The sequence below is a fragment of the Paroedura picta genome, chromosome 3 (assembly GCF_049243985.1).
Source record: "Paroedura picta isolate Pp20150507F chromosome 3, Ppicta_v3.0, whole genome shotgun sequence".
NCBI lineage: Eukaryota > Metazoa > Chordata > Lepidosauria > Squamata > Gekkonidae > Paroedura > Paroedura picta.
Window position 1 is genome coordinate 26,455,001 of NC_135371.1, and position 23,523 is coordinate 26,478,523.

The following is a 23,523-nucleotide window of genomic DNA, read 5'->3' on the forward strand; positions in this document are numbered from 1 at the left end:
ATCAGTGAAGCCCTTCTGGACTGTCAAGAAATACCAGAATTTCATGAAATCTTGGTTGAAAAAGCCTGCTATGGAGAGCTACTCCAGGCTATATATATTGATTTTAATGGATTTAGGCTGAAATAATGTTGACTAGAACTGCACTTTAAAATATTCAGAAGAGTTCTTTAAAATTGTGATGATGTATAAAAATAGATCAGCAAGACAACAATGCAGAGGAACAGTATAACTAGGTAGGCATGTATGTGTGCCCACAAGCATACACATATGCACATGTGATTAATAATCTACCACAGATATAACAAGAGGTGCACACTGCATACAAACTGTTCTGGTGCAAAGAAACCAGCAAACCAGAATGCATTCATGTGCACAAACATTTTGATGTAACTACATCCTACTGTAATGTGAAAATGTTTGCTGTGTATGATTATTTGTTGTTTTTCATTCCTATCAAAATAATTATGCAGATTATCGTGAAAGAAATTGCAAGCATGTCATACAATCCCAGCCTCCAGCACCTCACACAATCTAACTTTCAGGTCAAACTACAAAAATACTTGAGGAAATGCATTTTCCAGTTAACAAACGTCCTGTTGGGAGGAGCGGAATTTTTTTCTCATCCTTTCTCATGCTGTAAAATCAACTTTATGCAGAGTACTGGTTGAGCCTGTCTGGTTCACCTTTGCTCCTCAATAACTATGCCTAAGAAGCTTTGTAATCTGTGTAATACTCCTCTGGACAGATGAATGACAGGAAAACAAGACTCATAATGATTGACAAACTAACTGATTTTTTAAGGCATTCCCATTAAGGTTCTAAGAAATCCTTACATGTTCTAGGACATGAATGGTCAAACTGTACCTCTCCAGATGTCCATGGACTACAAATACCATACAAGCAGAGGCTTATGGTAATTGTAGTCCATTGACATCTGGAGAATGACAGTTTGAATACCCCCATGCTAGAACATACTGCTACTGGCAGGTCAGTCTGGGAGCTGTGTTAGGCTCACCAGCAATGGAGATATAAGCCAAGGAGTAGTGCTGGGTGTCCCCGAGACTGTTGTGGGCTTGTACTTGTTTATATATTATTATTAGCCAAGGAGTAGTGCTGGGTGTCCCCGAGACTGTTGTGGGCTTGTACTTGTTTATATATTAGTAATGTATAGTCCCCATCTGTGGATACCTAAATCTGTGCATCAGGGCCATAAAGACATTGAACAGAGTTATCAGCAAACTTGGGGGACTCTCCAGTTTTGTGGAAAAATCTGAAATCGTTACATTTCTCTCAAAGTAAAATTTCAAAAATATTTAAATAGCAGTTTCTGTGCACGCACAAACAGCGCACTTACTTAGCTTCTGCAGTGGCTAAGAGCTGTGCTGGAGCCCAGCAGCCATAGCAGCAGAGGCCCACATTGCAGCCACAGCAGTGGACACTGGGAGCTAATCCAGGCCCCACCACTGGCAGTTACTTGGTGCCTGGCTGTAACAGCAGTGGATCGATATGTTTCCTGCAGTGTATGCCAGGAGTCATTCTGGACTTGGAGCAGCTTTCAGATACTGCCTCAATCACGCTTTGAGATCAGTGGTTGGGCCTGGTTATGCTAGCTCAGCAATGGGGGAGGGGATTCTCCCCATGAGTTTCGTAAAGGTAAAGGTAAAGGTATCCCCTGTGCAAGCACCGAGTCATGTCTGACCCTTGGGGTGACACCCTCTAGCGTTTTCATGGCAGACTCATTACGGGGTGGTTTGCCAGTGCCTTCCCCAGTCATTACTGTTTACCCCCTCAGCAAGCTGGGTACTCATTTCACCGACCTCGGAAGGATGGAAGGCTGAGTCAACCTTGAGCCAGCTGCTGGGATTGAACTCTCAGCCTCATGGGCAAAGCTTTCAGACGGCTGCCTTACCACTCTGTGCCGCAAGAGTTTCATACTCCCCCTGTAATTTAATAAATGCACGGATTACCCAGTTCATTTTAGGATATAAATACCCTGTACAATGTGCAACTTCAGATAACTCAATGAATGGAAGTGGCTGTTTTTGAACATTCATTTCCCTTGATCTGGTTCAAAATTTATTCAGTGATATGTAGTAGTACACCAGGATACCATGGAAGAACCACATCTAGCCTGCACTTGAAGCAGCTGAATTGGCTACCAGTTATTTATTTAAGATCAGGTTTTGACATTCAAGGTCACCCGTGGTCTGGGCTCAGTGTACCTTGGGGACTGTCTTACTCCCTATGTCGCACACAAGGCCTTGTGCTTCATGACAGTGAATAGGCTGGAGGTACCTGGGCCATGTGACGTTTGCCTGGCTTCAACCAGGCCCAGGGCCTGGTGGAATGAACTCCCAAAAGAACTCGGGTCCCTGCAGGAGCTTATAAAGCTCCTTACAGGGCCTGTAAGACAGAGCTCTTCCGCCTTTGGTTGAGGCCAGTGGGATCAGAAGATCTTCCCTTCCTCCAATGTTTCATTAGACCAGCACCCTGGAGCTAGTGTACGGCGAGGCAGGATGGGGGAAGTTGTGGGTACTGACAGAGTTTATGATTGTGTTGGAATTTTTGACTTTATTGCTTTACTGTATGACTTTTTATGGTGTGCTGGGAGTTGCAGCATACAAATATTATTAATTAATAAATGAAAATAAATAATTACTTATGTAAGTAATTCCCCCAAGGGGGAAAGTAGAGAATACAGATTGAAGCACTATGTCCAGGCATACGTACATCTGCAATTTTGTCTGAACAAAATGAAAGCTTTCATTGAATCATAGAGTTGGAAGGTACCTCCTGGGTCATCTTGTCCAGCCCCCTGCACTATGCAGGACACTCACCTCTCTATCACTCATCCACTATAACCTGCCACCCCCTTGAGCCTTCACAGAATCAGACTCTCCGTCAGATGGCTATCCAGCCTCTTTTTATACTTTTAAACTTTATCAATATACTAAATAGTATGTTATACCGGAGAAAATATGACTGCCGTATTTCAGTGGTTCTCAACCTTCCTAATGCCGCGGCCCTTTAATCCAGTTCCTCATGAGGTGGTGACCCCCAACCACAAAATTATGCATGTGTTCTTTCACAGAAATTAAACCAAAACTGGTGTGAAGATCCATTGTTCATGATTGTATATAAATTGGTTTTTGTCTGGGGTTTCTCAGTTCAGCTCTGTCTCTTGTCCCACCATACCGATCTCACTCTTTTCTGCTGCTCCAGACAGACGTACGCTCTATCTCGATCTACCCCACCAGGCCGTTCTGTGGATGGCACCCCCCCAGCCAAGCTTCTTGCCCTGCCGCAACCCCTGTGAAAGGGTCACTCTACCCCCAGAGGGGTCCCGACCCCCAGGATGAGATCCACTGCTGTATTTTATGTTCCTAATGTAAAAAAAAAAAAGCACAATGGTAACAAAGCAAATATATATTGGATTCCCCTCCAAATACATAAATAAATATTCTATTCTCCCCCAAAATACATAAATGTTTTTTTTCCCTAAGCAATAATATGATCACAACATATTGCATGTGATTATCTTGGCTTTGTTACCAGTCAGGATAAAATCCAATCAGTAACCATACTATACTGATGTGATATGAACTGGGTCTGAGATGAGATATCTGGTAGGTAGGATACATACGCAACAAAACTTTTACTAATAGGGTTTAATTAGATCCTTCACTGTGTGGCTTTTCTTTGATGACAGCTCTCCTATCAAATTAGTGATTCAAGGCAAATACGCTCCTCTACTTTCCCTCATGAATTCAAGATTCGAATCAAAAGAAAAAAAAACAAGCCTTTTTATCAACATTTTAATAGGAGAAAAATACACATGGCAAAAAAGAACTGATTTCTCCTTTATTTGTAAAGAAAAAAACAGCTTCAACTATTTTTCTGTCTCCATCGCATCTGCAGATTCATATCCAGCACAGAACCTGATCTTCCTGAATGTGAGGTACAGAAATTTGGGGTTTTAACTGTGACAATTTTGTAACAATTCTTCAAAGGCAAAATCTTGAAACTCCACCATCACCTTGCCACCAGCTTTGTTCCCAGCAGTATGCTGAAGGCTCCATGTTTACATCAAAGCCCATTTTTTGACTACTTGAACTCTTGCCTGCTGATGTTGACAGGATCCTGTTAATTGTAAGGCCAACAACTTGCCCCTCAGATCCCTGTCCCTCATAGCGGGTTAAATCCTGCTGTGAAGTGGTTGGAGCCCCCCGCTGAGATTATTGATTGATTGACTGATTGATTCACATTTATATACCTCCCTCCCTGAAGGCTCAGGCATTATGAACCTTTCTCCCAGGGTTGATTCCCTACGTCCTTGAGGGAGGTTGTAATTAGACCCTTTCTCAAGAAACCATCCTTGGATCCTGAGGACTGAGCTAATTATCACCTGATATCAAAACTTAATTACCTTAGGAAGGTGATTGAGAGGGAAGTCGCAGAACAGCTTCAGAAGAAACATCTGCACTCTAACTCTTCAAATGTAGCTTTGGGTCTGGGTTGGAACTGAGACAGCTCTAGTAGCCTTGAAAAACCAACTTCCTCTCCCCACAACAGACACCCTGTGGAGCACATGAGGCCAAGAGAGTTCTGAGAGAACTGTGACTGGCCCAAGGTCACCCAATTGGTTGCATGTGGAGTGGGGAATCAAATCCGGTTCTCCAGATAAGAGGCCACTACTCTTTTCTGCTACACCAAGCTTGCTTAGTTCCTTAACAACACAAGGGGACTTCTGCAAATAATTCCAGCATCTGAAAATAAATTCTATTGGAACACATCTGCATAATTCAGAAGTATTTATTCAGTCTCAGGCTACCTCTACTGCATTTTCATTATATCCTGATAGCAGGCATCACTTCATCCCCACCCCCACTACGCCCTGCGACAGCTGGTTTGGTATACTGTATACGCCACTCCCTGTCTTGGTTATGATTCCTTACTAAATATTTTACCTCCCCTTGAACTATCATTATACATACACGAGTTCCTTGGAGCCCTTCTTTGTGAAAGCACCTTAGCACAGTGCTTGAGAACATGCATTGCATGAAGAATGTCTAGGGCAGGGGTAGTCAAACTGCGGCCCTCCAGATGTCCATGAACTACAATTCCCAGAAGCTCCTGCCAGCTTTCGCTGGCAGGGGCTTCTGGGAGTTGTAGTCCATGGACATCTGGAGGGCCGCAGTTTGACTACCCCTGGTCTAGGGTTTCCAACTTCAAGAGAACATCTGGATATCTCCCGCTATTACAATTAATCTCCATATGACCAAGATCAGTTCCCCTGGAGAAAATGGCAGCTTTAGATGATGGGCCCTGCTGAGGTCCCTCCCCTACCCAAACCCTCCAGATGCGACCCCCCAAAATCACCAAGATTTTCCCAACTAGAACTGGCATTTCTAAGAAGGGCCCAACAATAAGCAGCAGAAGATTGTAACAGCAAGAAGAAGAAGGGGTTCGAGTCCCAGCCAGCCCTCCCTTTTGTCCCAGCCAGGCTAGCAGAGGCCCAGAGGGCATGCTGTGGCATTTCCCGGGCTTGGTGAGCATGCCTGGGGTAGAGGGGGGCAGGCAAGTCCCAGTCAGCCCTCCCCTTCACCCTGGGCAGGCTCGCAGAGGCCGGGAAAGGCCATGGCATGACTTCTGGGGGGGGGCTCCCCATAAGCCTTCCACTTTATCCTGTTCACAGAGGCCGGGAAAGGCTGCGCTGGGCCTTCTTGAAGTGAATGGGACTTGCCTCCTCCCTTCCCCTGACCCAGAAGGCGCGCCGCAGCATTTCTCAGCCTCGCCGAGCCTGCCTGAGGTGGGGGGGACAGGGGAGTCCCAGCCAGCTGTCCCCTTCACCCTGGGCAGGCTTGCAGAGGCCGGGAAAGGCCATGGCATGACTTCTGGGGGGGGGACTCCCCACAAGCCTTCCTCTTTATCCTGAAAAGTCCTTTCCTCCCTTCTTTTCCCCTTTTCTTCCTTCCTTCCTTTCTTCCTTCCCCCCCTTACCTACCTGCCTTCATTCCTTTCTGGCACTCTTCCTCCCTCCCTCCTTCCCTTCCTCCCTCCCTCCTTTACTTCTCTAGATTAGAGTACACCCTCTTTAACCACTACACCTCTCTTAACCACACTGGCTCTTAGGACAGTTTACAAGATTATCCTGATGATACTGGAAAATGCTAATATTCAAATTTGTAGTTCTGTAAATGCAATATGTAGTATCTATTTTCTTTTCTTGTAATGTCCCTTTCCTCAATAAAGAGAATCTATATTTTAAAAAGAGAGAGAGTACACTTTTTGTTCCTGTTTCTATTATTTCGCCATGATATTTTCAGTGTTGTATACTGTTGTAAGCATCTTACAGATATTTTATAGAGAAAAGCAGGATATATATCTTGAGCATAAACAAATAAATACAACAAGTAAATAATGATGCTGCAGAAAAAGATTCACACAATTAATTCTTCTCAGCTATGGCAACACATGTTGGGCAATGAGAAATGGCAAGGATGTGAAACTCCAGACCAAGAAACTGAAAAACTGAACACCTAACCTAACCTACAGGGAAAATATGTCTTATGGTTGATGGAACAGCAGGAAAAATCATGACCATTGTTTCTTCAAAGGAGAGAAGTTGCTATGACCTGCATCTCCAAAGATATTGTGATGTTTACCAGCCTTATTTTTGGGAATGTTAAATGATATATCACCAAAACCAACATTTTATAACATAAACAAAATAATATTTTGTTTCAGAAGCAGAGATGGTGGGGGTCAACTGTTTCCATGAAAAACTTAAATTATTCAGATTAATGACAATCTTTACGGCAAACATCCAAGCAAAGGATGAGGTCCTGCTACTAAAGCATACCATTCTCAAAACAGATTTCCCTGGTACATTTTTGTGATTGTATTTATTTGTTTGTTTGATTTACATACTGCCCCTTTCTATTTACAATTCGGGGTGGTTGACTTTTGTCTATTGAATCAACAAGTAAATGGGAGTCTAGATGTCATCGCCCTTGTACTCCAAAACCGGGAAATCAGAGAACACAGTTACCTATGCCAGTTACAGAAGCCATGGCACAAACTGGCCACCCACAATTTAGACTATAAATATAATGGGCTGGACATGAAGGAGAATGAGTGGAGCTACATTTGCAGAATGGTTCTCATCTATCTTGCTGCAGTCCCCTAGGCTCCCCACAATACTGCTCCTGGGATCAGGAGATTCTTAATAAGGACAAAGGGTGTGAAATGGAAAATACACTGAGAGGAATCTGCCCTTTCACCAGCACCCAAATGGATGTAAGACATTTGTACTAACAGAGGAACAGGATGCACTCTGTTAATAATAGTTTTATTTTGCAGTCACTCTTGTACATCTTCATAAGGCAATTTAGTGCCAATGAATAAACAAAATTAGCTTATCTGTTGATGTGTGCAGCAATAAAACCATTTATAATCTAGAAATTCCAAAGTTGTTCTTTTTTACTTCGTACAAAAGTGTCAGATCCCTTCTTTATTTGGTAATGTATTTATTTACTTACTTCATCTATAGCCCACCTTTCTTACTGAGATTCAAGATGAATTCCAAAACAATTCAATCAGACTGGACTAGTGCACACCATTTAAGGCTGTTTAGTCATGGCTTTTACAAGGCTACCATGACCCAAAGTTGAATTCAATTGTTTATTATAAAAGATTTCCTAGGCATCATCTACACTTTCTTTTAAAGCCTATTAAAAGAACTCAGCTTTTACATTTCTGCACTGAGCAATGACTTTCACACTCATACACCAAACACTTGTCTTAGACTCTTCCATCATAAATAGTAGCAATAATTGTTCTATTTTATCCCATGTAGTTGATGTCTTGTCTTGTAATTCGGTAGGATTTTTTTTCCTGCTACATTTCTAGAGTCTTGCTTTTATTCTTTCAACAGCATTTCCATAAAAATTATTTTGGTGTACAAATTTCATTTATCTCCACCTGTCATTTTCAAAAAGTCACTTGCAGGGTCAATTTTTTAATTAATGTTTCCTTCCGGTAAGGACATTGGATATAGCTTTCAACCAAGTTTCAATTGTGGACAGCACTGAAATGTAGAGAGATGATCATTACTGCATTCTGTAATGATCAACAACAGCTGACCCTTCTCTATTGGGGACCCTCAAACACACACCAGTTCTGCTGGTCACAATCAAGGAACTGGTTTTTTTTATTATAAATTTTACTGTTCATCAGCCTGTTTATGATTGTTTAGCAGACTGTTCCACTGCATTCCTCCCTAACCATAAAATACAGGTGCTTTTCACACATGGAAGATACACTGGCCCTTGACCCATTGCAATCCCATTTCTGCCCTCTTGTCACCCTCACAGACAATCTCTAGAGTCAGCTGAATCTAGGCAGATTGGGCACTACTGCTCTTGCTAGATAGGACAGAGGCATTTGATACTGTGACTCATGGGCTGTTAGCATAGTACCTAGCCAATATGGGGATTCAAGGCATTGTCTTAAAATGGCTACAGTTTTTCCTACAAGATCAGGGACAGAGGAGAGAAGATCCCAGTGGTGACCCCTAATATGTGAAGTTCCACAGGGGATTATTCTCTCCCAGATGTTATTTAATATGTACAGGGATCCCCCATGTCTATGGAGGCCCAGGTCACAAATGTTGCCCACCAGGTGTTTTACCTCCTTCATCAGACGCAATGACTGGCACCGTATCTATCAACACCTAACCAAGCTACCATGATCTGCATAACAGTCTCCTCCAGAATAGGCTTCTGTAACTCGCTCTTGAAGCTGATCCAGCACTTCCAATCAGTCCAGAATGTAGCAGCATAAGTCCTCACTGGGACTCAGTGAAGAACACATATTACCCCAGTGCTCTCCTACCTGCCCTGGCTCCAGACTGGAGACTGAATCAAATTCAAGGTTTTGAACCTTACATTTAAATCCCTAAATGGTCTGGGACCCCTGTATCTGTGGGATCACCTCTTCCGCTATTCCCCACAAAGATCATTAAGATCAAAGGATCATCACTTGTTCAGGATTCCCAGTCCAAAAGAGGTAAGACTGACCTCGTTCCACCAGGCCACCATCCGGGTGGAATGTTCTCCCTGGTGAGATAAGGGCCTTTCGGGACCTTCAACAATTCTAGAGAACTGTAAGCTGTTCTGCCACAGCTATAGTTGAGGCTAGGAATTAACATTGAGGAAATGCTGGCCTGCCTGCCTAAGAAGTCCCCCAACACACACACACACACACACACACAAAATATTGACCCGCCTGGCATAAATTAAACCCCTTTAGTATGGTTTATAAAGGAGACAGTTTTTAAAATGTTGTTATCCACCCTAAGCCGATGGGAAAGTTCTACTACCACTTGTATAATTGCTCCAGTCAGCAGACAATTGTTTAAATAAGACTATTAGGTCAGTCACATATCATATGCATCAATATGTGTTTTATGCTGTGTTTTAATAAAATCCTACATTTTGGTGTTCATGACGCTGACAATCAGTTTGAACATCATCATCATCATTAATTAATTAATTTCCTGCCACTCCCTATAGGCTCATGGTGGGTCACAGTAGTCTTGTCCCCATTAAAATACCCATTAAAAGACTTTAAAACAATCCCAACATGGCGGAAACTCTCATTATTCCCACCCCTGCTATCAGAGCGTCAGGGAGGATGAGGAGATCTAACCTACTAAGTCCGGGGGGGGGGGGGAGATACTGACTCTCATTTGCACATATTTGCACAAACCCAAGGCAAATCTGGTCAGCAGGTACCTGTCCATGGTTGATCAGCATGAACCAAACAGGCTGGGGTATAAACTCACATGTGATCAACACCTTCAAACATTATAATTTTGACTGTCATGTCACAGCATCCCTGTTCTATAATAGCCCCACAGAACATATGCAGATATCAGCAGCATTGCTGTGGTTATTTTAACTGGACCACCTTTTTGAGATCAGGACCAAGTTGCAACTAAGGTTCAGGAGACATTATGTTGCATTGTATTATACTGGAACGTACTTGACATTTGGCACTAGCAAAAATGGCAAGTCCTACACCAGGAAACTGGCAATCTTAAAACAACAACAGCAGGGGGATGGGACTAGATGGGATAGGAAAGATAAGAGATGGGAAGTAGGAACATATACATTTGCAGATATAGGTCCATAGGCTAAATTTCTAAGGCATCCCGGGGTCAAGAGTTATGGCAAATGCAGCACCATGCAAATTTTCTAGAAGTAAGTTCTAAAGGAAGGGAGAGTAGCCTAAGTTTAAAAGGCTTCCTGAGGCCTCCTCTTCTTTCCTAGCACACACTCTATGTTGGACTGCCCCTTTGAACATATGTTCCATGAAAGCCTCCATCCTTAAACAAATATTGTCAGAACCATATCTACTACAGGTCATATCTCAGAAAGTACACGACGATATAAGCAACAACTTAAAAGGCCTTAGCCAAGATCTCATTCATTGTCAAGAAGAAATTTCCTACCAGAAGCAGCAAGAAATTTACTTGCTAGAGGGTGCTTTGTCCTCATGTTAGCTGGGTGGTTATGAAGTTAACACTCTGTCTTTAAGATAAACTCCCAGATCCCCTGGAATACCATTGGGACTCCTGGAATTCATTTTGCTAAATATTGTTCTAAGCTTTAAAACAATAACTTCACTGTAAAAGTTTATATACTGAATCACCAATTTTACCATAATACTTCAATGTTGTAAGCAACTACCCATAGCCACAGTTTAGAAAATCTATATCCATGTAGTGGGAATCCTTAGTTGACTGAGGCACAAGAGTCCACATAACTGATGGGGGGAAGGCATCAAGTCTGTTGTTCCTGAACTCTCCAGGAAGAGGACACAAATAAATGGACCAGTATTAATAAGATGTACAGTATAGGGGTTAAATGCATAATTATAAGCAGGAAATACTGTAAAGAGGAGGAGAAGGAGGAGGAGGAGATGACTTTATTTAATTGTTCCTTATCACTGCATCATCTCATCCTGTGTTTACAATGTTCTCCCAACCTACTCAGTCGTAGGACAATGGCAGGCTGCTTGGGGCAAAGAAAGAGAGCTTTTCTGTTTGATCCAACCCACAATCTTGTAAGAAGTTGTAATTCTCAGGAAATTGAGGCTGAGAAGCTATGAATGACGTCATTTTAATAATAATAATAATAATAATAATAATAATAATAATAATAATAATATAAATGTTATAAACAATTATTTAAAGGCAATCAAAATGAGTAATCTAGACCAGCCATTCTTAACAGGGCCATATTGCCTCCTGGGGGCCCTGACACATTTGAAGTGGGCCACAGACTGGAAAATGTGAGAAGGGGAGCCCAGAGGATTTAGGGGGGGGGCTTGGTAAATAAACCAATGAAATACCCTTTTTGTCACATATGACACAATTAATTGCTGGAAAGTTCAACATTTGTCCAGGGAGAGAAAAACAAATCATGCAATCCGCTCCTTTGTGTCTGTTTGAGTTAATACATTTAGGGGGGGGGGGATGAATACACATTCTTCTCTTGGTTGAATATTCTAGCAAACTATCTTGCATAAATAGATGTATATTTATACACACACACAGACACACATTTTAAAGTATCAAAATGTGTGTTTGTGCTACTTTAAAAAAATGTTCAGAAGGAGCCAATGTCCCTTCTATACAGCTGTGAAGATGTTTCACTTAATCAGATGGTTTCAAGGTGAAAACATTCTATCAGACTCAATATTATTCAGTCCTGAGAATGTCTAAAATTTATACCTGTTTGTTATTTTGTTTTAAACCTTTCTGTTTCTAAGTTGTAATGTGCAATTCAACAGTGAGCTCTATCACATATCTGAGTATAAATTCAAGTTGGTAGCTGTGTTGGACTGAAGAAACAGAACAAAGTTTGAGTCCAGTGGCATCTTTAAGAATTAAATTTTGTGGGTCTTAAAGTTGCTGTTGTACTCAAACTTTGTCCTATATCTGATATATGTGTAGGGAACCATCATATAGAAGTTTATTATTTATAATAACAACAACAACAACCCAGGAGCAAAATGGTGATATATTCCTTGCAGTATTGGCTAAAACAAAATAAAAACCTACCACCACCACTGCCTCTGCACAATTTTACTAAAGGAGCCTAGGGAAATGTGTTGCCACATGTTCCAAAGGTGGAAGAAAACTTTGCAAGGATATAGCACTATCCTATGAGAGAAGGCATAAGATCAAAGGGAACTCCATTGCTTTTGATTTTGAAGCCTAACAGTATGAGAATTCCAGAAGACAAGGACTCCCATGAAACATGTGCATGGAACCATCATGGAACAAATATATGGGAGACACATACATTGAATTTATATGCAGACAAGAATCCATTAAATACCAACAGTTGGCAAACCAAACATACAGCTTCTCCTTTGTTTGCTGTGTACCATTAAAAGGGTGGAGGAGGTAGGCAACAGAGTTGCATTGCTCAACCTTTTTTATACCGTTCACCCAGGAAATGACTAATGTGAATGTTTACAGAAAACAGTACAAACTATTTTGGGTCATGGGATGTTGTTCAAGACAAGATTTCCAAGAGCCTAATAATAATTTTTAGCCAACGAAAGTCTCTCATATCATACACAAGTGCCCCAAGGAAAAATGGTGTTCCCTTACATGGAGAGTTAAGTATGTAACAGGCTTGCCAAAGCAGTAAGCAAAAGCAAGCTAAATACAACTAATCAGACCTCTTTATTTCAAAATATATATTTCGCCCACAATACGTTGTCAGGTTCATATTTAAACCATTTGGCAGAGTTGCAAGTACCAGAATGACCCCAACAGGCTTAGACATGAACAGGTTTGCACAGGATAGTTCCTGGAACTATTAAAATTAGGGGGATGCACACATGAACCTGAAATCCCTTAAAATATGCAGATTTAATTCAGTAAAGATTCAAAGAACAAAACTGGAGTACATGACACACAACAGAACAGGTAGAGAAATGTGCTTAAATTTTAATGACCGCCTTGTATCTTGCTAAGCCTAGAGTGGACTTCACCACTTGTCCGTTGGGCACTTCTGTAGGTGGAAGCTACAGCAGATGATGAATAAGCTATAATTCTATCCTGGTATTACCACCAGGCGGTATACAAGGGTACATGGTTTGTTCCTTTCTGAAAGATGGTGAGACTCTGTAGTTTGTTTATTGGGAGGCCTGTAATGCTGAAGACTGAAAAGACACTTCCACCCTGTGTTAATCCCAGCTTCTTAAGGGAACACTCAGTAAGATAATGAATCCTTTAAATGTTACATCTTGTGTCTTGCATTATTGTGGTGCACCAACTCTCCACATCAAACAGTCATCAGGACTATTACAAAGTGGGCTTATAAGAGAGTGGCTGAAAAGGCGCTGTGTGAAAAGAAGTGGAAAATTAAAGCTGAGGCAGACGAAGAAAGGGCTTAATTTACTGGCATGTACAGTATGCAAATGAGATTACTCTCAGTTTAACTGCATCATTTATGTCCATAATAACGGCATCATCATTACAGGGCTCAAATTAAATTACACCATAATTAGCATATCAAAGTGATTGGTTAAAGTTTAAAACAAATACCCAATTTTGTTAATGAACAGCTGTAATTGTCATGTACACTTCAATGAAAACTCCCTAAACAAATATATGTTTTAGAACAGAGAAAATATTTCCACCCCCCCCCCCAGCAGACAGGTCTGTGACGGAGTTAAAATACCTTAAATAAAATTTAACTAAAGACATCATGACATCAATGATTCTGCTAAGGTCAATATATGCTCATTTTCAGAGTTTTCTGTACAAAAAATCCAGTGACTAAATCAGAACTCATTATAGGTATGCTCCCCTATGACAACAAAACAGCAGCAAAATCCTTTTACCACTTTTAACCTTGAACTTCAGGAATCCATGTGCAGGTGCCTTACATGCCACCAACTGAACGGCTTCTAAAAATGAGCTAGGCTGCTTTACATGTTAGAAGATTAAGACACTTCCTATGTGTTACTGCAGTTCTGCTTAAATTTTCTACAGAATGGCTAAAGGGCTTTGGGTTTGAGCGGAGGGGGTCAGGAGAAGGGTATCTTGCTAACTCTGTCCTGTATGCCAGCACTCCAGCAAGCTGATGACATGATAACATAATAGGCAGCCTACAATTCAATTTCCTCTAATCTAATCATATCTCCACAGCAGATTTTGGAGGTGGAACTGTACAAGAGGCTTTTTTCCCCCTGTTCTCTTCTCATTAAAAAAGGTAGGGAGGTGGGGCCAGTGTTTCTGTCAGTGTCATCCAGACAGCCAGTAACCTGTTTCTGTAGATCAATCACTAATAAAATGCATACAGTAAATGTACAGTAGCAAAATCATTCTCATGCAAAATGTGATTTAATTAATCAAGGAGCATGGCACACAGTGTGCAAATATTATAAAGTGGGGAGGGGCAGCTCATTGTGACTGCTCGTGGGCCACAACTGTAAACCAGCAACGTCAAAGGAATTGGCTGTGTGAAAGAAAACAACCCCTCCCCCCCCCTTTATGTTTACGACTGTGTCACTGGACTATCGCTATTCAGCTCCGAGCATTAAAATATGAATCTCCTTGCAAAACTGAGGATGAACTTCGAAAAATACTTAACAGGCAAAGCTGAATGTCTTATTAAATTGATATTATCAAAACAGTGTTCAAAAATTTAAAGAAAGTAGCTTTTCATTTTATTCATCGAGGAATCCATTAAAGCTTGTGCTCTGAAGTAGTATGTAAATTATGTGCCTTTCAAGGTAGAGCTAGGGCAAATTCACTCCATCAACTAATGATGAACCTCATTATGTGCAGAGAGTATTCATAATGAGGAAACAAGCCACCCGCCATTCCATGTTCTAACATAAATCCCTTAAAATGTGAATTTCTCTGTGTCTAATTAAAGGCTACTAATTCCCACTACCCACCTATATGTCCCCCCTCAAAAATTTTATATATATATATTTATATACATATAATTTTTTTAATACGATGTTTAGATTTTTGCAGATTATAACAATTATTATAGAGAATTAGTAGGTATACATTGTATGGATTGTTTTAAACTACATCATTTCCAAATAAGGGAACAGATTTTTTGTTAAACACAGGAGTTGTTTGACTTTTCTTTTTCATCTAAAATAGATTTACAATTTCCAAACAAAACTCTATAGAAAAATGAAATGAGGAAGGAAGATGGCAGTGTGGAATAAATAGTACATACTGGTATGTGTGAATGTGCATACACTCATCCACCATGCACCCAGATACTGAGTTAACTATAAGATTTATACAAAGTAGTAGTAGTAGTAGTAGTAGTAGTAGTAGTAGTAGTAGTAGTAGTAGTCTAACAATAGCCAAAGTAGACAGCAGGGGTACAATTTTGCCACAGAGTAGTGTTTTTAAAAATCCACAGATTTAAATGGATAGGATTTAAGTATGACTCTAATTGTCCTGTTGAAATCTATGGGACTTTACTTAAACTTGTATGGATCATGACCCAAGTATTTAAGAAGTATGTTGTATTACCTTTGCAAAAGTGTGCTTTTCAAATAAAAATTAACCATACTTTTCAAATAAAAATTAACCTGAATGTAGTAATTTTTAAAAATCACTTCCAAGATGGGTTTCTTTTAAGAAGGGATGAATTGCTTTGCTCCTTTCTCCATTTGTAGTAAAGTCTACACACAGCTACAGGGGAATAAATTCTCTTTGCAAAAAAAAATACCCTGTTGATTTGAGTGAATACAAGAGAGAAAAAATCAACAACAGAAGAGGATCAGCACCATGCCATCTAAAAAGTTCACATTCCTATGAAAGTCTAGAACTGGAATAAAACATAAAAAACAAAGCAAAAACTCACATCTCCCGAAGAAAATGTTTTATAAAAGCCTACTTCCTAAATTGCTTATTGCCCTACGAATTAAAACAGAACACATATGCACTAACATACTTTAGTAACACTAATTTGATGAGGTTTTGTTCATCTTAAAATTCTTAATTGGTTTGTTTTTAAAAGAACATTATTTCTTCCAATGGCATAAAAATAATCTTCACCATTAGGACAAACCCCCAAAAGCTGCCAGAGTGCACTGCTTGCTCTTCCCTACGCTCTATGGAGGATTTCCCCCCCCCCTCCTTTTAGGTCAGCCAGTCATGCAGTAGGAAGACAATCCTCCAAAAATAACTTGTCCCTCCCCCGGAGCACAGAGTTTAACAACCTACCTTTGTTCTAGGTCCCGCAGCTAATAACTGGGAAGCCTCAAGGCTGTGAAGATATTTGGAACAGCCAAGGGTGCTCAGAGTAATCGCAAGTAAAGAAGATGACGAAGATGAAGAAGGGGGGGGGGAGAGAAGAAAACAACAGAAAAGCCTCTAAAAAAGAAACTGGTCTAGCTGACAACTGGTCGCAGCATACCATTTGCATCTGTGGCACTGTTTATACAGGACTGAGTGCACCTCTGCTCCGCCAGCCTCTACAACTGGTGGCATTCTGAAGGATGTAGGCATGACAATCAAGAGAAACAACACATCTCCGTTTGGAATAAGGTCTGAAATATCTAAAGAACCACATGCTTGTTGGGTTGCCCTTTTTTTCTTTTTTTTTTGGTGAAAGCAAACGTCTTTTAGCAATTTTGAACCTGACTGACAAAAGTCCCAGATTCAGCCGGCATTCTTACCTTAACGCTCCTAGCAAAAGGCTCTCCGGCACACATGACTCACAGAAGGCGCATGGAAAAGATATGTTTGAAGGGATTAATCCACTGCCCTCGAACTGAAATTTAAACAGAAACAACCAGGCACCCACCCTTCCTCCAAATGCTCCCAGGGACTTAGATTTCCAAACAAACGCATCTCCGCTCAGGCAGCGTGGCACGGCACTGGTTTACATAGGCAGAGAAAGCTGTGTGTCAGTAGGCAGAGTTCTGTAAGATTTACTTGACACTTATTTTCCGGGAAGCCTTTTGAGGAGTTGCGCCGTTTGTTTCTTATTGTCTGCGAAGCAGTTCGAAGCTTCTCCCTGAGGGGGCCCCTCAGCCCCTGGCTCGGCCGGCTTTGACAGGGAGGTAACCATATTAGGATGTGTATGGTAAAGTAAACAATAACATAGTTGCAATGAAATGGGATTGCCCCCTCCCTTCTTTTCTTCCTTTCAGCGAAATGGTGTGGGTGTCAGCCCCTGTTTTTAGCCTTTCTCACTAGTTTTGTTTTCTAGTTAGAACTGGCCCTCTTTAAACAAAACAGAATAAAAAAGAGGGATGGGGAAGAAGAAGGGAGTATTTCTTGCTTCCAAATTCTATGTTAAGGTTTGTAGTTTTTTGTTGTTTTTTTTAATTGCCAGATTAAAAAGAGTTCTCAGCATCCCCGTAACAGTCGTTCCTGTGTAATTAGCAGGACATCCACCCAGCATTTTGGAGAGTTCCTGCAGAATTATTAGCAGGATATGAACATTAATAGTCGTTCTTTAACAATAAAGCCTTTCTTTTTCTTTTTTTGAAGTGCTAGAAGCAAGTCAAAGTCCAAGCATATCCACTGAAAAACCTCACCTTAGCTAGCAGAGTAAGTTGGGCAAGCACATGCAAGTTTGGCAGTTTTACACGCTAAAAGCATTTTTATTCAACATTTTAAAGGCAGGTGTCAAGTTATTTAATTAGAAGCAGCATTAAGCATCTGCCAATCAAGTAGCTCCCAGAAAACACCCCTTCCCCAAAAAAAGCACACACTCCCGCAAAAGAACGTATGCTTTGTTATGCAAGAGTTATGTTCTACTGACACCAGTCAGGCTTAAGTCCTGGCAATCCTGAAGTACCAGGAGATCAGTGGGACAGGGCTCAAGATTGCAGCAGAAGAGATTAGCATCTAGAGGTGCAAGTCCAGAATTAAATCTAAATATTCAAAGTCAGCTTGTGGGTGGGAGGATGGAAACAGTGGTAAAAAGGAAGAGTGTTTCCAAGGTCTTCCCTGCTAGGAAGATGTGAACAGAGTTCAGGTCACTGCAAGTATTTTGAAGCATTACCAGTTAGGGCCAGTCACTGGACAAGCAGAGTAGAAGAAACAGATTTTTTTTTCTGGAAAATTAACTGACTCAGGGGTGCAGTGAATTCCCCATCTTTCAGACCACTCTTAAGACACAACAGAACTGGATTAGAAGACCCACAGTGTGGGATACCACAAGTTAGGAAGGAATACATTTCTATAACCATTATACTAAAGCCAGTAAAGGGTGCTAGGAGGAGTTGGGCCTCATCATTTACCGGCCAATTAGGTTGCCTGTCCCACTCCTGACTGCCTCCTCCTCCAATCTGATTGACAGCCTGCCTAATGAACAGCCAATCAGGCTGTCCCATCCCTGGCTGCATCCCCCTCCAGCTTCTTCCACATGAGTCCTGCTATCATCTGGTTTCGTGGCCCAGGCAGATGCTGGCATGTTGCATGGAGGCCAGCCAACTGGTCTTGGTGCTGCAAAGTGGCTCGCCTGCTGTAGGGAGTGGGGCCTGGGGAGCCTGTGAAGCCAGCCATCCCTGCTGCCCACCTGTACATGGCCCCAACCCGCCACCTAGCTGCATGCTCAGCTGGCTGTGCAGCCCAGGACGGTCCTGGCCTGCTGCTAAACAGTGGCCAGCTGCTGGGCAGAGGTTGGGCAGGGGTGTGTGAGCTCCAGCCTCTGTATTGGGGGAGTCAGTAGCATGTGGAGTTGGGTGGGGAGACCTGCGGGGAGCCGCTACAACAGCCCTCCCCAACCCATGCTTGTCTGTCGGCCGCAACCACCTCAGGATGTGCAGCCCAGGTGGGTGAAGGCCTGTTGTGTAGTGGCCAGCCAGCTGGCAGCGTGTCTGGGGGGGGGTGCAATCCACGGCCTCAGCTTTGCACGGTGGCCCAGCTGCTATGGGGACACAGGGCACAGGGCCTGGGTGGCTGCGAAACCAGCCATCCCCACTGCTTACCTGCCACAAGCTGCATGCTCACCTAGCTGAGCTTCCAGGGCAGGTGTTGGCCTGTCATGTGGATGCTGGCCAGCTGGCAGGTAGGAGCTGTGGGAAACAGCTTCAGCCTCGCTCTTGCTACCTTCAAGCTTCCCGCACCTTTCCTCTCCTTTACCTCCTTTTTCTTTCTTTCTTTCTTTCCTTCCTTCCATCCCCCTCCCTTCGGAAATCCTAGCACCCATAGCAATGGGCTTTGCTCTAGTCCTTACCATAGGTCTTCTATATATATTCGCAATGGCCACCTGGGCAGTCCTGTCCGGGTCCTTTCCAGGTGCTGGCCCAGATAGTCCGGCCACCACTTCCTGTCCAGCGGGCCAATCCGGATGTGCCCAGCAAAGCTGGGCAAGTCCAGATTGGGCCAGCCCCTGGAGTGCCCACTTCCTTCAGCCGCACACCAAACCTCACTGCCAGAAGCTTCCTGGTCTGCGAGGAGGGCACATCAATGGCTCTCAGATACCTTGGGCTTGGGGGTTCCCTGGCCCTTCACCTTGTGAAGGCTGCCTTCGCGGGGCAAGCGCCTGCTACTGGGATCACCAGCCCCGCGACGCTGAACCATCACCAATGGGAAGGGCGTGTGTCGAGGGAAAGGCAGCTCCCACTAGTAGCCGCCTGCCCCCCCCCCAAGCCATCTTACCGTGTCACAGATGTGGTGAAAGCATTTCCTGGGGCACCCACCTGCTACCAGGAGCGGCAGCCCACCGCCAATGGTGGCCTTTCCCTCGCTACTTGCTCCAGGGAACACCAGCTGCCCTGGGGAGGGCATGCAGCACGTGCTGACAGAAAGGCTGCCGCCGCTGGGCTGCCATTCCCAGGAGCAGCCGGCCGCCTCAGGAACAGCTGTCGCCATGTCGGTGATGTGGCAATAGGCCTTCGGCAGCCAAGCAGCGGCCGGCTACAGTGGTGGCCCAGCGACAGCACCACCCTTTCCCTGGTTGCTTGCCCCACAAGGGCTGCCAATGCCTCGCCAGTGGCAAGGGCGAACGCCAAGAGAAAGGACGCCGCTGCCGCTGGCCTCCTGTTCCTGCCAGTCTCCACCTGCCCCACGAACGCCTCTTGCCATCTCACTCATGCGCCAACAGTCCTTCCCGAGGCGGCTTGCGACTCCCGAGAAAGGCAGCCCGGCGGCAGTGGCTTTTCCCTCGGCACATCAGCACATGAGGGCCTGCCGTGGGGAAGGCCTTTACACCGTGCCTTGCCCTCCCTGCAAGCTGCCAGGGAGGCCCACAGTAAGCACTTCCAAAAGCCCATTTTCAGAAATGGGCTTTCCAGCTAGTTTTAGTATAAAGTTGAGATTGTGGCTTAGCAGAGAGGCAGGGAAACACAGCACACATTGGGATTTACAAGCCATTGACCCCCAAATTCCATAATATGACTTCTATTTTCCTTTCTCACTAAAGCATGTTAAGCCTGAACTTGAAAACAAGCAGTCTGCTAAAACCTGGCTCCAGCTGTCTTTAAACCCTTGAATTTTCAGAGTACAGAAACTATCTAATTCTCTTTGTGCTGCCAGTATACAATAAAATAAATAAATGCATGGACAAATTAATAAAGAGCAGCATAACACAGGAAGATATCAAAATCAATAAATCACACAAACAACTGGCAGTTCAAAAGTTCAAAGACACGATGGCCAGTTCACTAACGTCTTAGCACTCAACCAATAATAACTTTACTCCATCACTCCTCATATTGTAGACAATTTCATAGCATCATTTTCATTAGCTTGTCCTACTGAAAACTGCTAGCTATTTATGTATATGGTAAAATAAATTAGCCATTTCATCAAGCAGTATAATTCATACAAAATACATTAACACAATACTCAATTTTCCAATTGGAGTAAATAAATGGCCAATATATTCAATTCCAAATGGTTTGATTATTATTGTTGTTATTGTAGAATTCAGTTTCTGCTTTCAGCTTGTGAAGAATTCTTTTTTTACTCCCCCCCACCTGCCCCATAAAGCATAGCAAACCAGAGTGGTAAATCTTAGCAGCAGAGTTCTTTTAAAAGTATTTTAAACAATGAACTTTAGACAACATATTATGTACAACTTTCTTCTCAAAACAGTTGTGTTATTAGATACATGAAAATGCTTTAAACTTGTGATAGGGAATTGCCTTTTAACATTATAAAATCAGGAGTGGCATCATCTGGCATTGCCATGATACTAGACGGTTTTAGGGGGGAAATCCAGAATCTCACTAAAACAATAAGAGGAGTCAGAGGTAAAGGCAGCAAACAAGTAGATATATATTTTATTAGAGCCAATTCATAAATCACACAGCTCCACAAGGCACACATGTGCACTGTCGACAGATATGGCATGGGAGTTCTGTGCTGGCAACTTAATTCCCAGGCATGACTGGTCCTAATTCAGGACAAAAACTGAATTATGCATATGGTGATAAGCACTGAATCGGTAATTAAAAAAAAAAAAGATTGGTCAAATTAGTGATGGGGTTACTTTGAGAATTCCAGCTTCCAATATCTCATTTCACCATAGGCCTCTTGTAAAACAGACCTATTGTAAAAATTATGACAGTGGTAGTCAACCTGTGGTCTTCCAGATGTTCATGGACTACAATAGGAATTGTAGTCCACGGACCTCTGAAGGACCACAGGTTGACTACCGCTGATTTATAACATATATATCTTCCTTTCCCACAACAAAGTAGAACTAGCAAAGTGATGCCATTTGTTTTGTACTCACAGATCTTAGAAGGTGCACCCTTATCCCACTAAAGTATCTAACACATGTAAAGACATAATGATCTTTCATACAGATTTTCCATATCATATACATGTTGGGAGTAATAGTTTAGAGATGGCCTGGGAAACAACGAACAGTTCCCATCTAGTAAAATCATCTCCACAAATTCTTAACATTTGTTGCCATCGAATCAACATTTTCAAGAGTAGTCGTCATGCATTATAACCTTATCCAGGTGGAGGCAGTCTTTGTGTGGTGGATAATAAAGCAGAGCACTAGTGCGCTCCTCCACTTCATCAAGTATGACCACATGCAACTACAGTCATATAGACATAGGCTCCCCATAGAGGGGCTCATACGTTTGAAAGCTTGATGTATGCAGTCAATTGCCCACCATTCAGACTTATGCCTACACATCTGTGGGAGAAAAATTGTAAGGCCAAAAAAAAGGGGACTTTATGGGAAACATTTTTCACGTGTTATATTAGGTTTCAGGTGGGGGGAAGAGTGAGCTGCTTAATCATCATATAAATACTTCCATCACCTAATATTTATAAGAAGGTGGGTTCTCAGAAGAATATGTGCATGACAATGTAGATCACTATAAAATACAGTCCTTTGTACTGAGGAAGGGGGCTATATATTTAAACCACTATTTTCTGTCAAGGTGCAAGTAAAACATAACTAAGTAGTATTTCCACAACAATGGTAGAACTTTATTACTTCTACATTTAAACAGCATTTTTGGCAAATGCTGACATCTACATGATTCCACTGGGTAAGTCATCAGAATTTCGGTTGGGTCCTCAGCAATATACGGATGACACTCAGCTCTGTCTCACACCACCAGCTTATCCCAGGTAGGCAAAATTATCCCTGAAACAGTGCCTAGTGGCAATTGTTGAGGGGATGCAGGCTAATAAACTGAAGCTTAATCCAAGCAAGATAAAATTGTACTGGATGAGTGGAAAGCTTGACATAGAACTTAATGTTACCTTGTTACCCTACAAGAACCAAGTTCAAGTTTTGTGGTTACTCCTGAACTTGGGTCTACAGCTGTAGCCAGGGGTACCTTTTTAACAGCTTTGACTAGTTAGCCAGAGGTGGCCTTTCCTGGGCAAAAACGTTCTGGCCTCTGGGGCACATGCTCTGGTTACAACTAGGTTTTATTTGTACTGGGTGTTTCCAGTTCATTCGGCTCAATTAAAAAAAAAAGTAATCTGCACCTGACCTCAATCTCCGCTTTGATGCTGTTTGCTTATATTTTTCAATCTGTACTATTCAGTATCGACCATGGAGTCACACGACTTATTCCTCGACATATCCAAAAGTAGATTTTCTTTACTTCACAGGAGAAATGTGAGCCCATTGCACCCTCTTCCAGGTGCAGTGTCCTGCTTCTTTCATATTTTCTGCTTCTCCTCCCACCCCAGCTGTGCCTCCAGCACTGATATTGTGCAGAGTTCTCCGCTGATTGGTTGGTTTTTGGCAGGAGTAGTCCCTTTCACTTCCAGTGGTTCATTTTTAGCCCTGCCTTCATTTTGTCTCACATTTTGTGCCATAAAGCTTTTATACTGCTTTACATGCCCCCTTAAATAATGTGATAAGCTCCACTAGCAGAAAAAGCCTGGATGAAGGCTGTTGCATGCAAAGTGATTCAGACATTCAAGCACATAAGGACTGTGTCCAGTGCCAAGGTCTTGCTAGGACTGTCAATCTCCTAGTGGTGTCTGGAGATCTCCCAAAGTTACATGTGATTTCC

General features: G+C 42.5%; 1 protein-coding gene across 17 annotated transcripts in view; it reads right to left on the reverse strand.

The window, feature by feature from the left end:
* The window catches only part of FOXP1 (forkhead box P1), a 613,965-nt gene that overhangs the window by 288,549 nt on the left and 301,893 nt on the right, over window positions 1-23,523 (reverse strand). Inside the window, exon 1 of one of the 17 annotated variants that reach the window (XM_077325169.1) lies at window positions 16,744-16,875. The exons of the other annotated variants lie outside the window; for them this stretch is intronic. The gene's annotated coding sequence lies outside the window, so the exon portion shown is untranslated. Of the gene's footprint in view, window positions 1-16,743; window positions 16,876-23,523 lie in introns of those variants that run through there. 17 annotated transcript variants of the gene reach the window in all.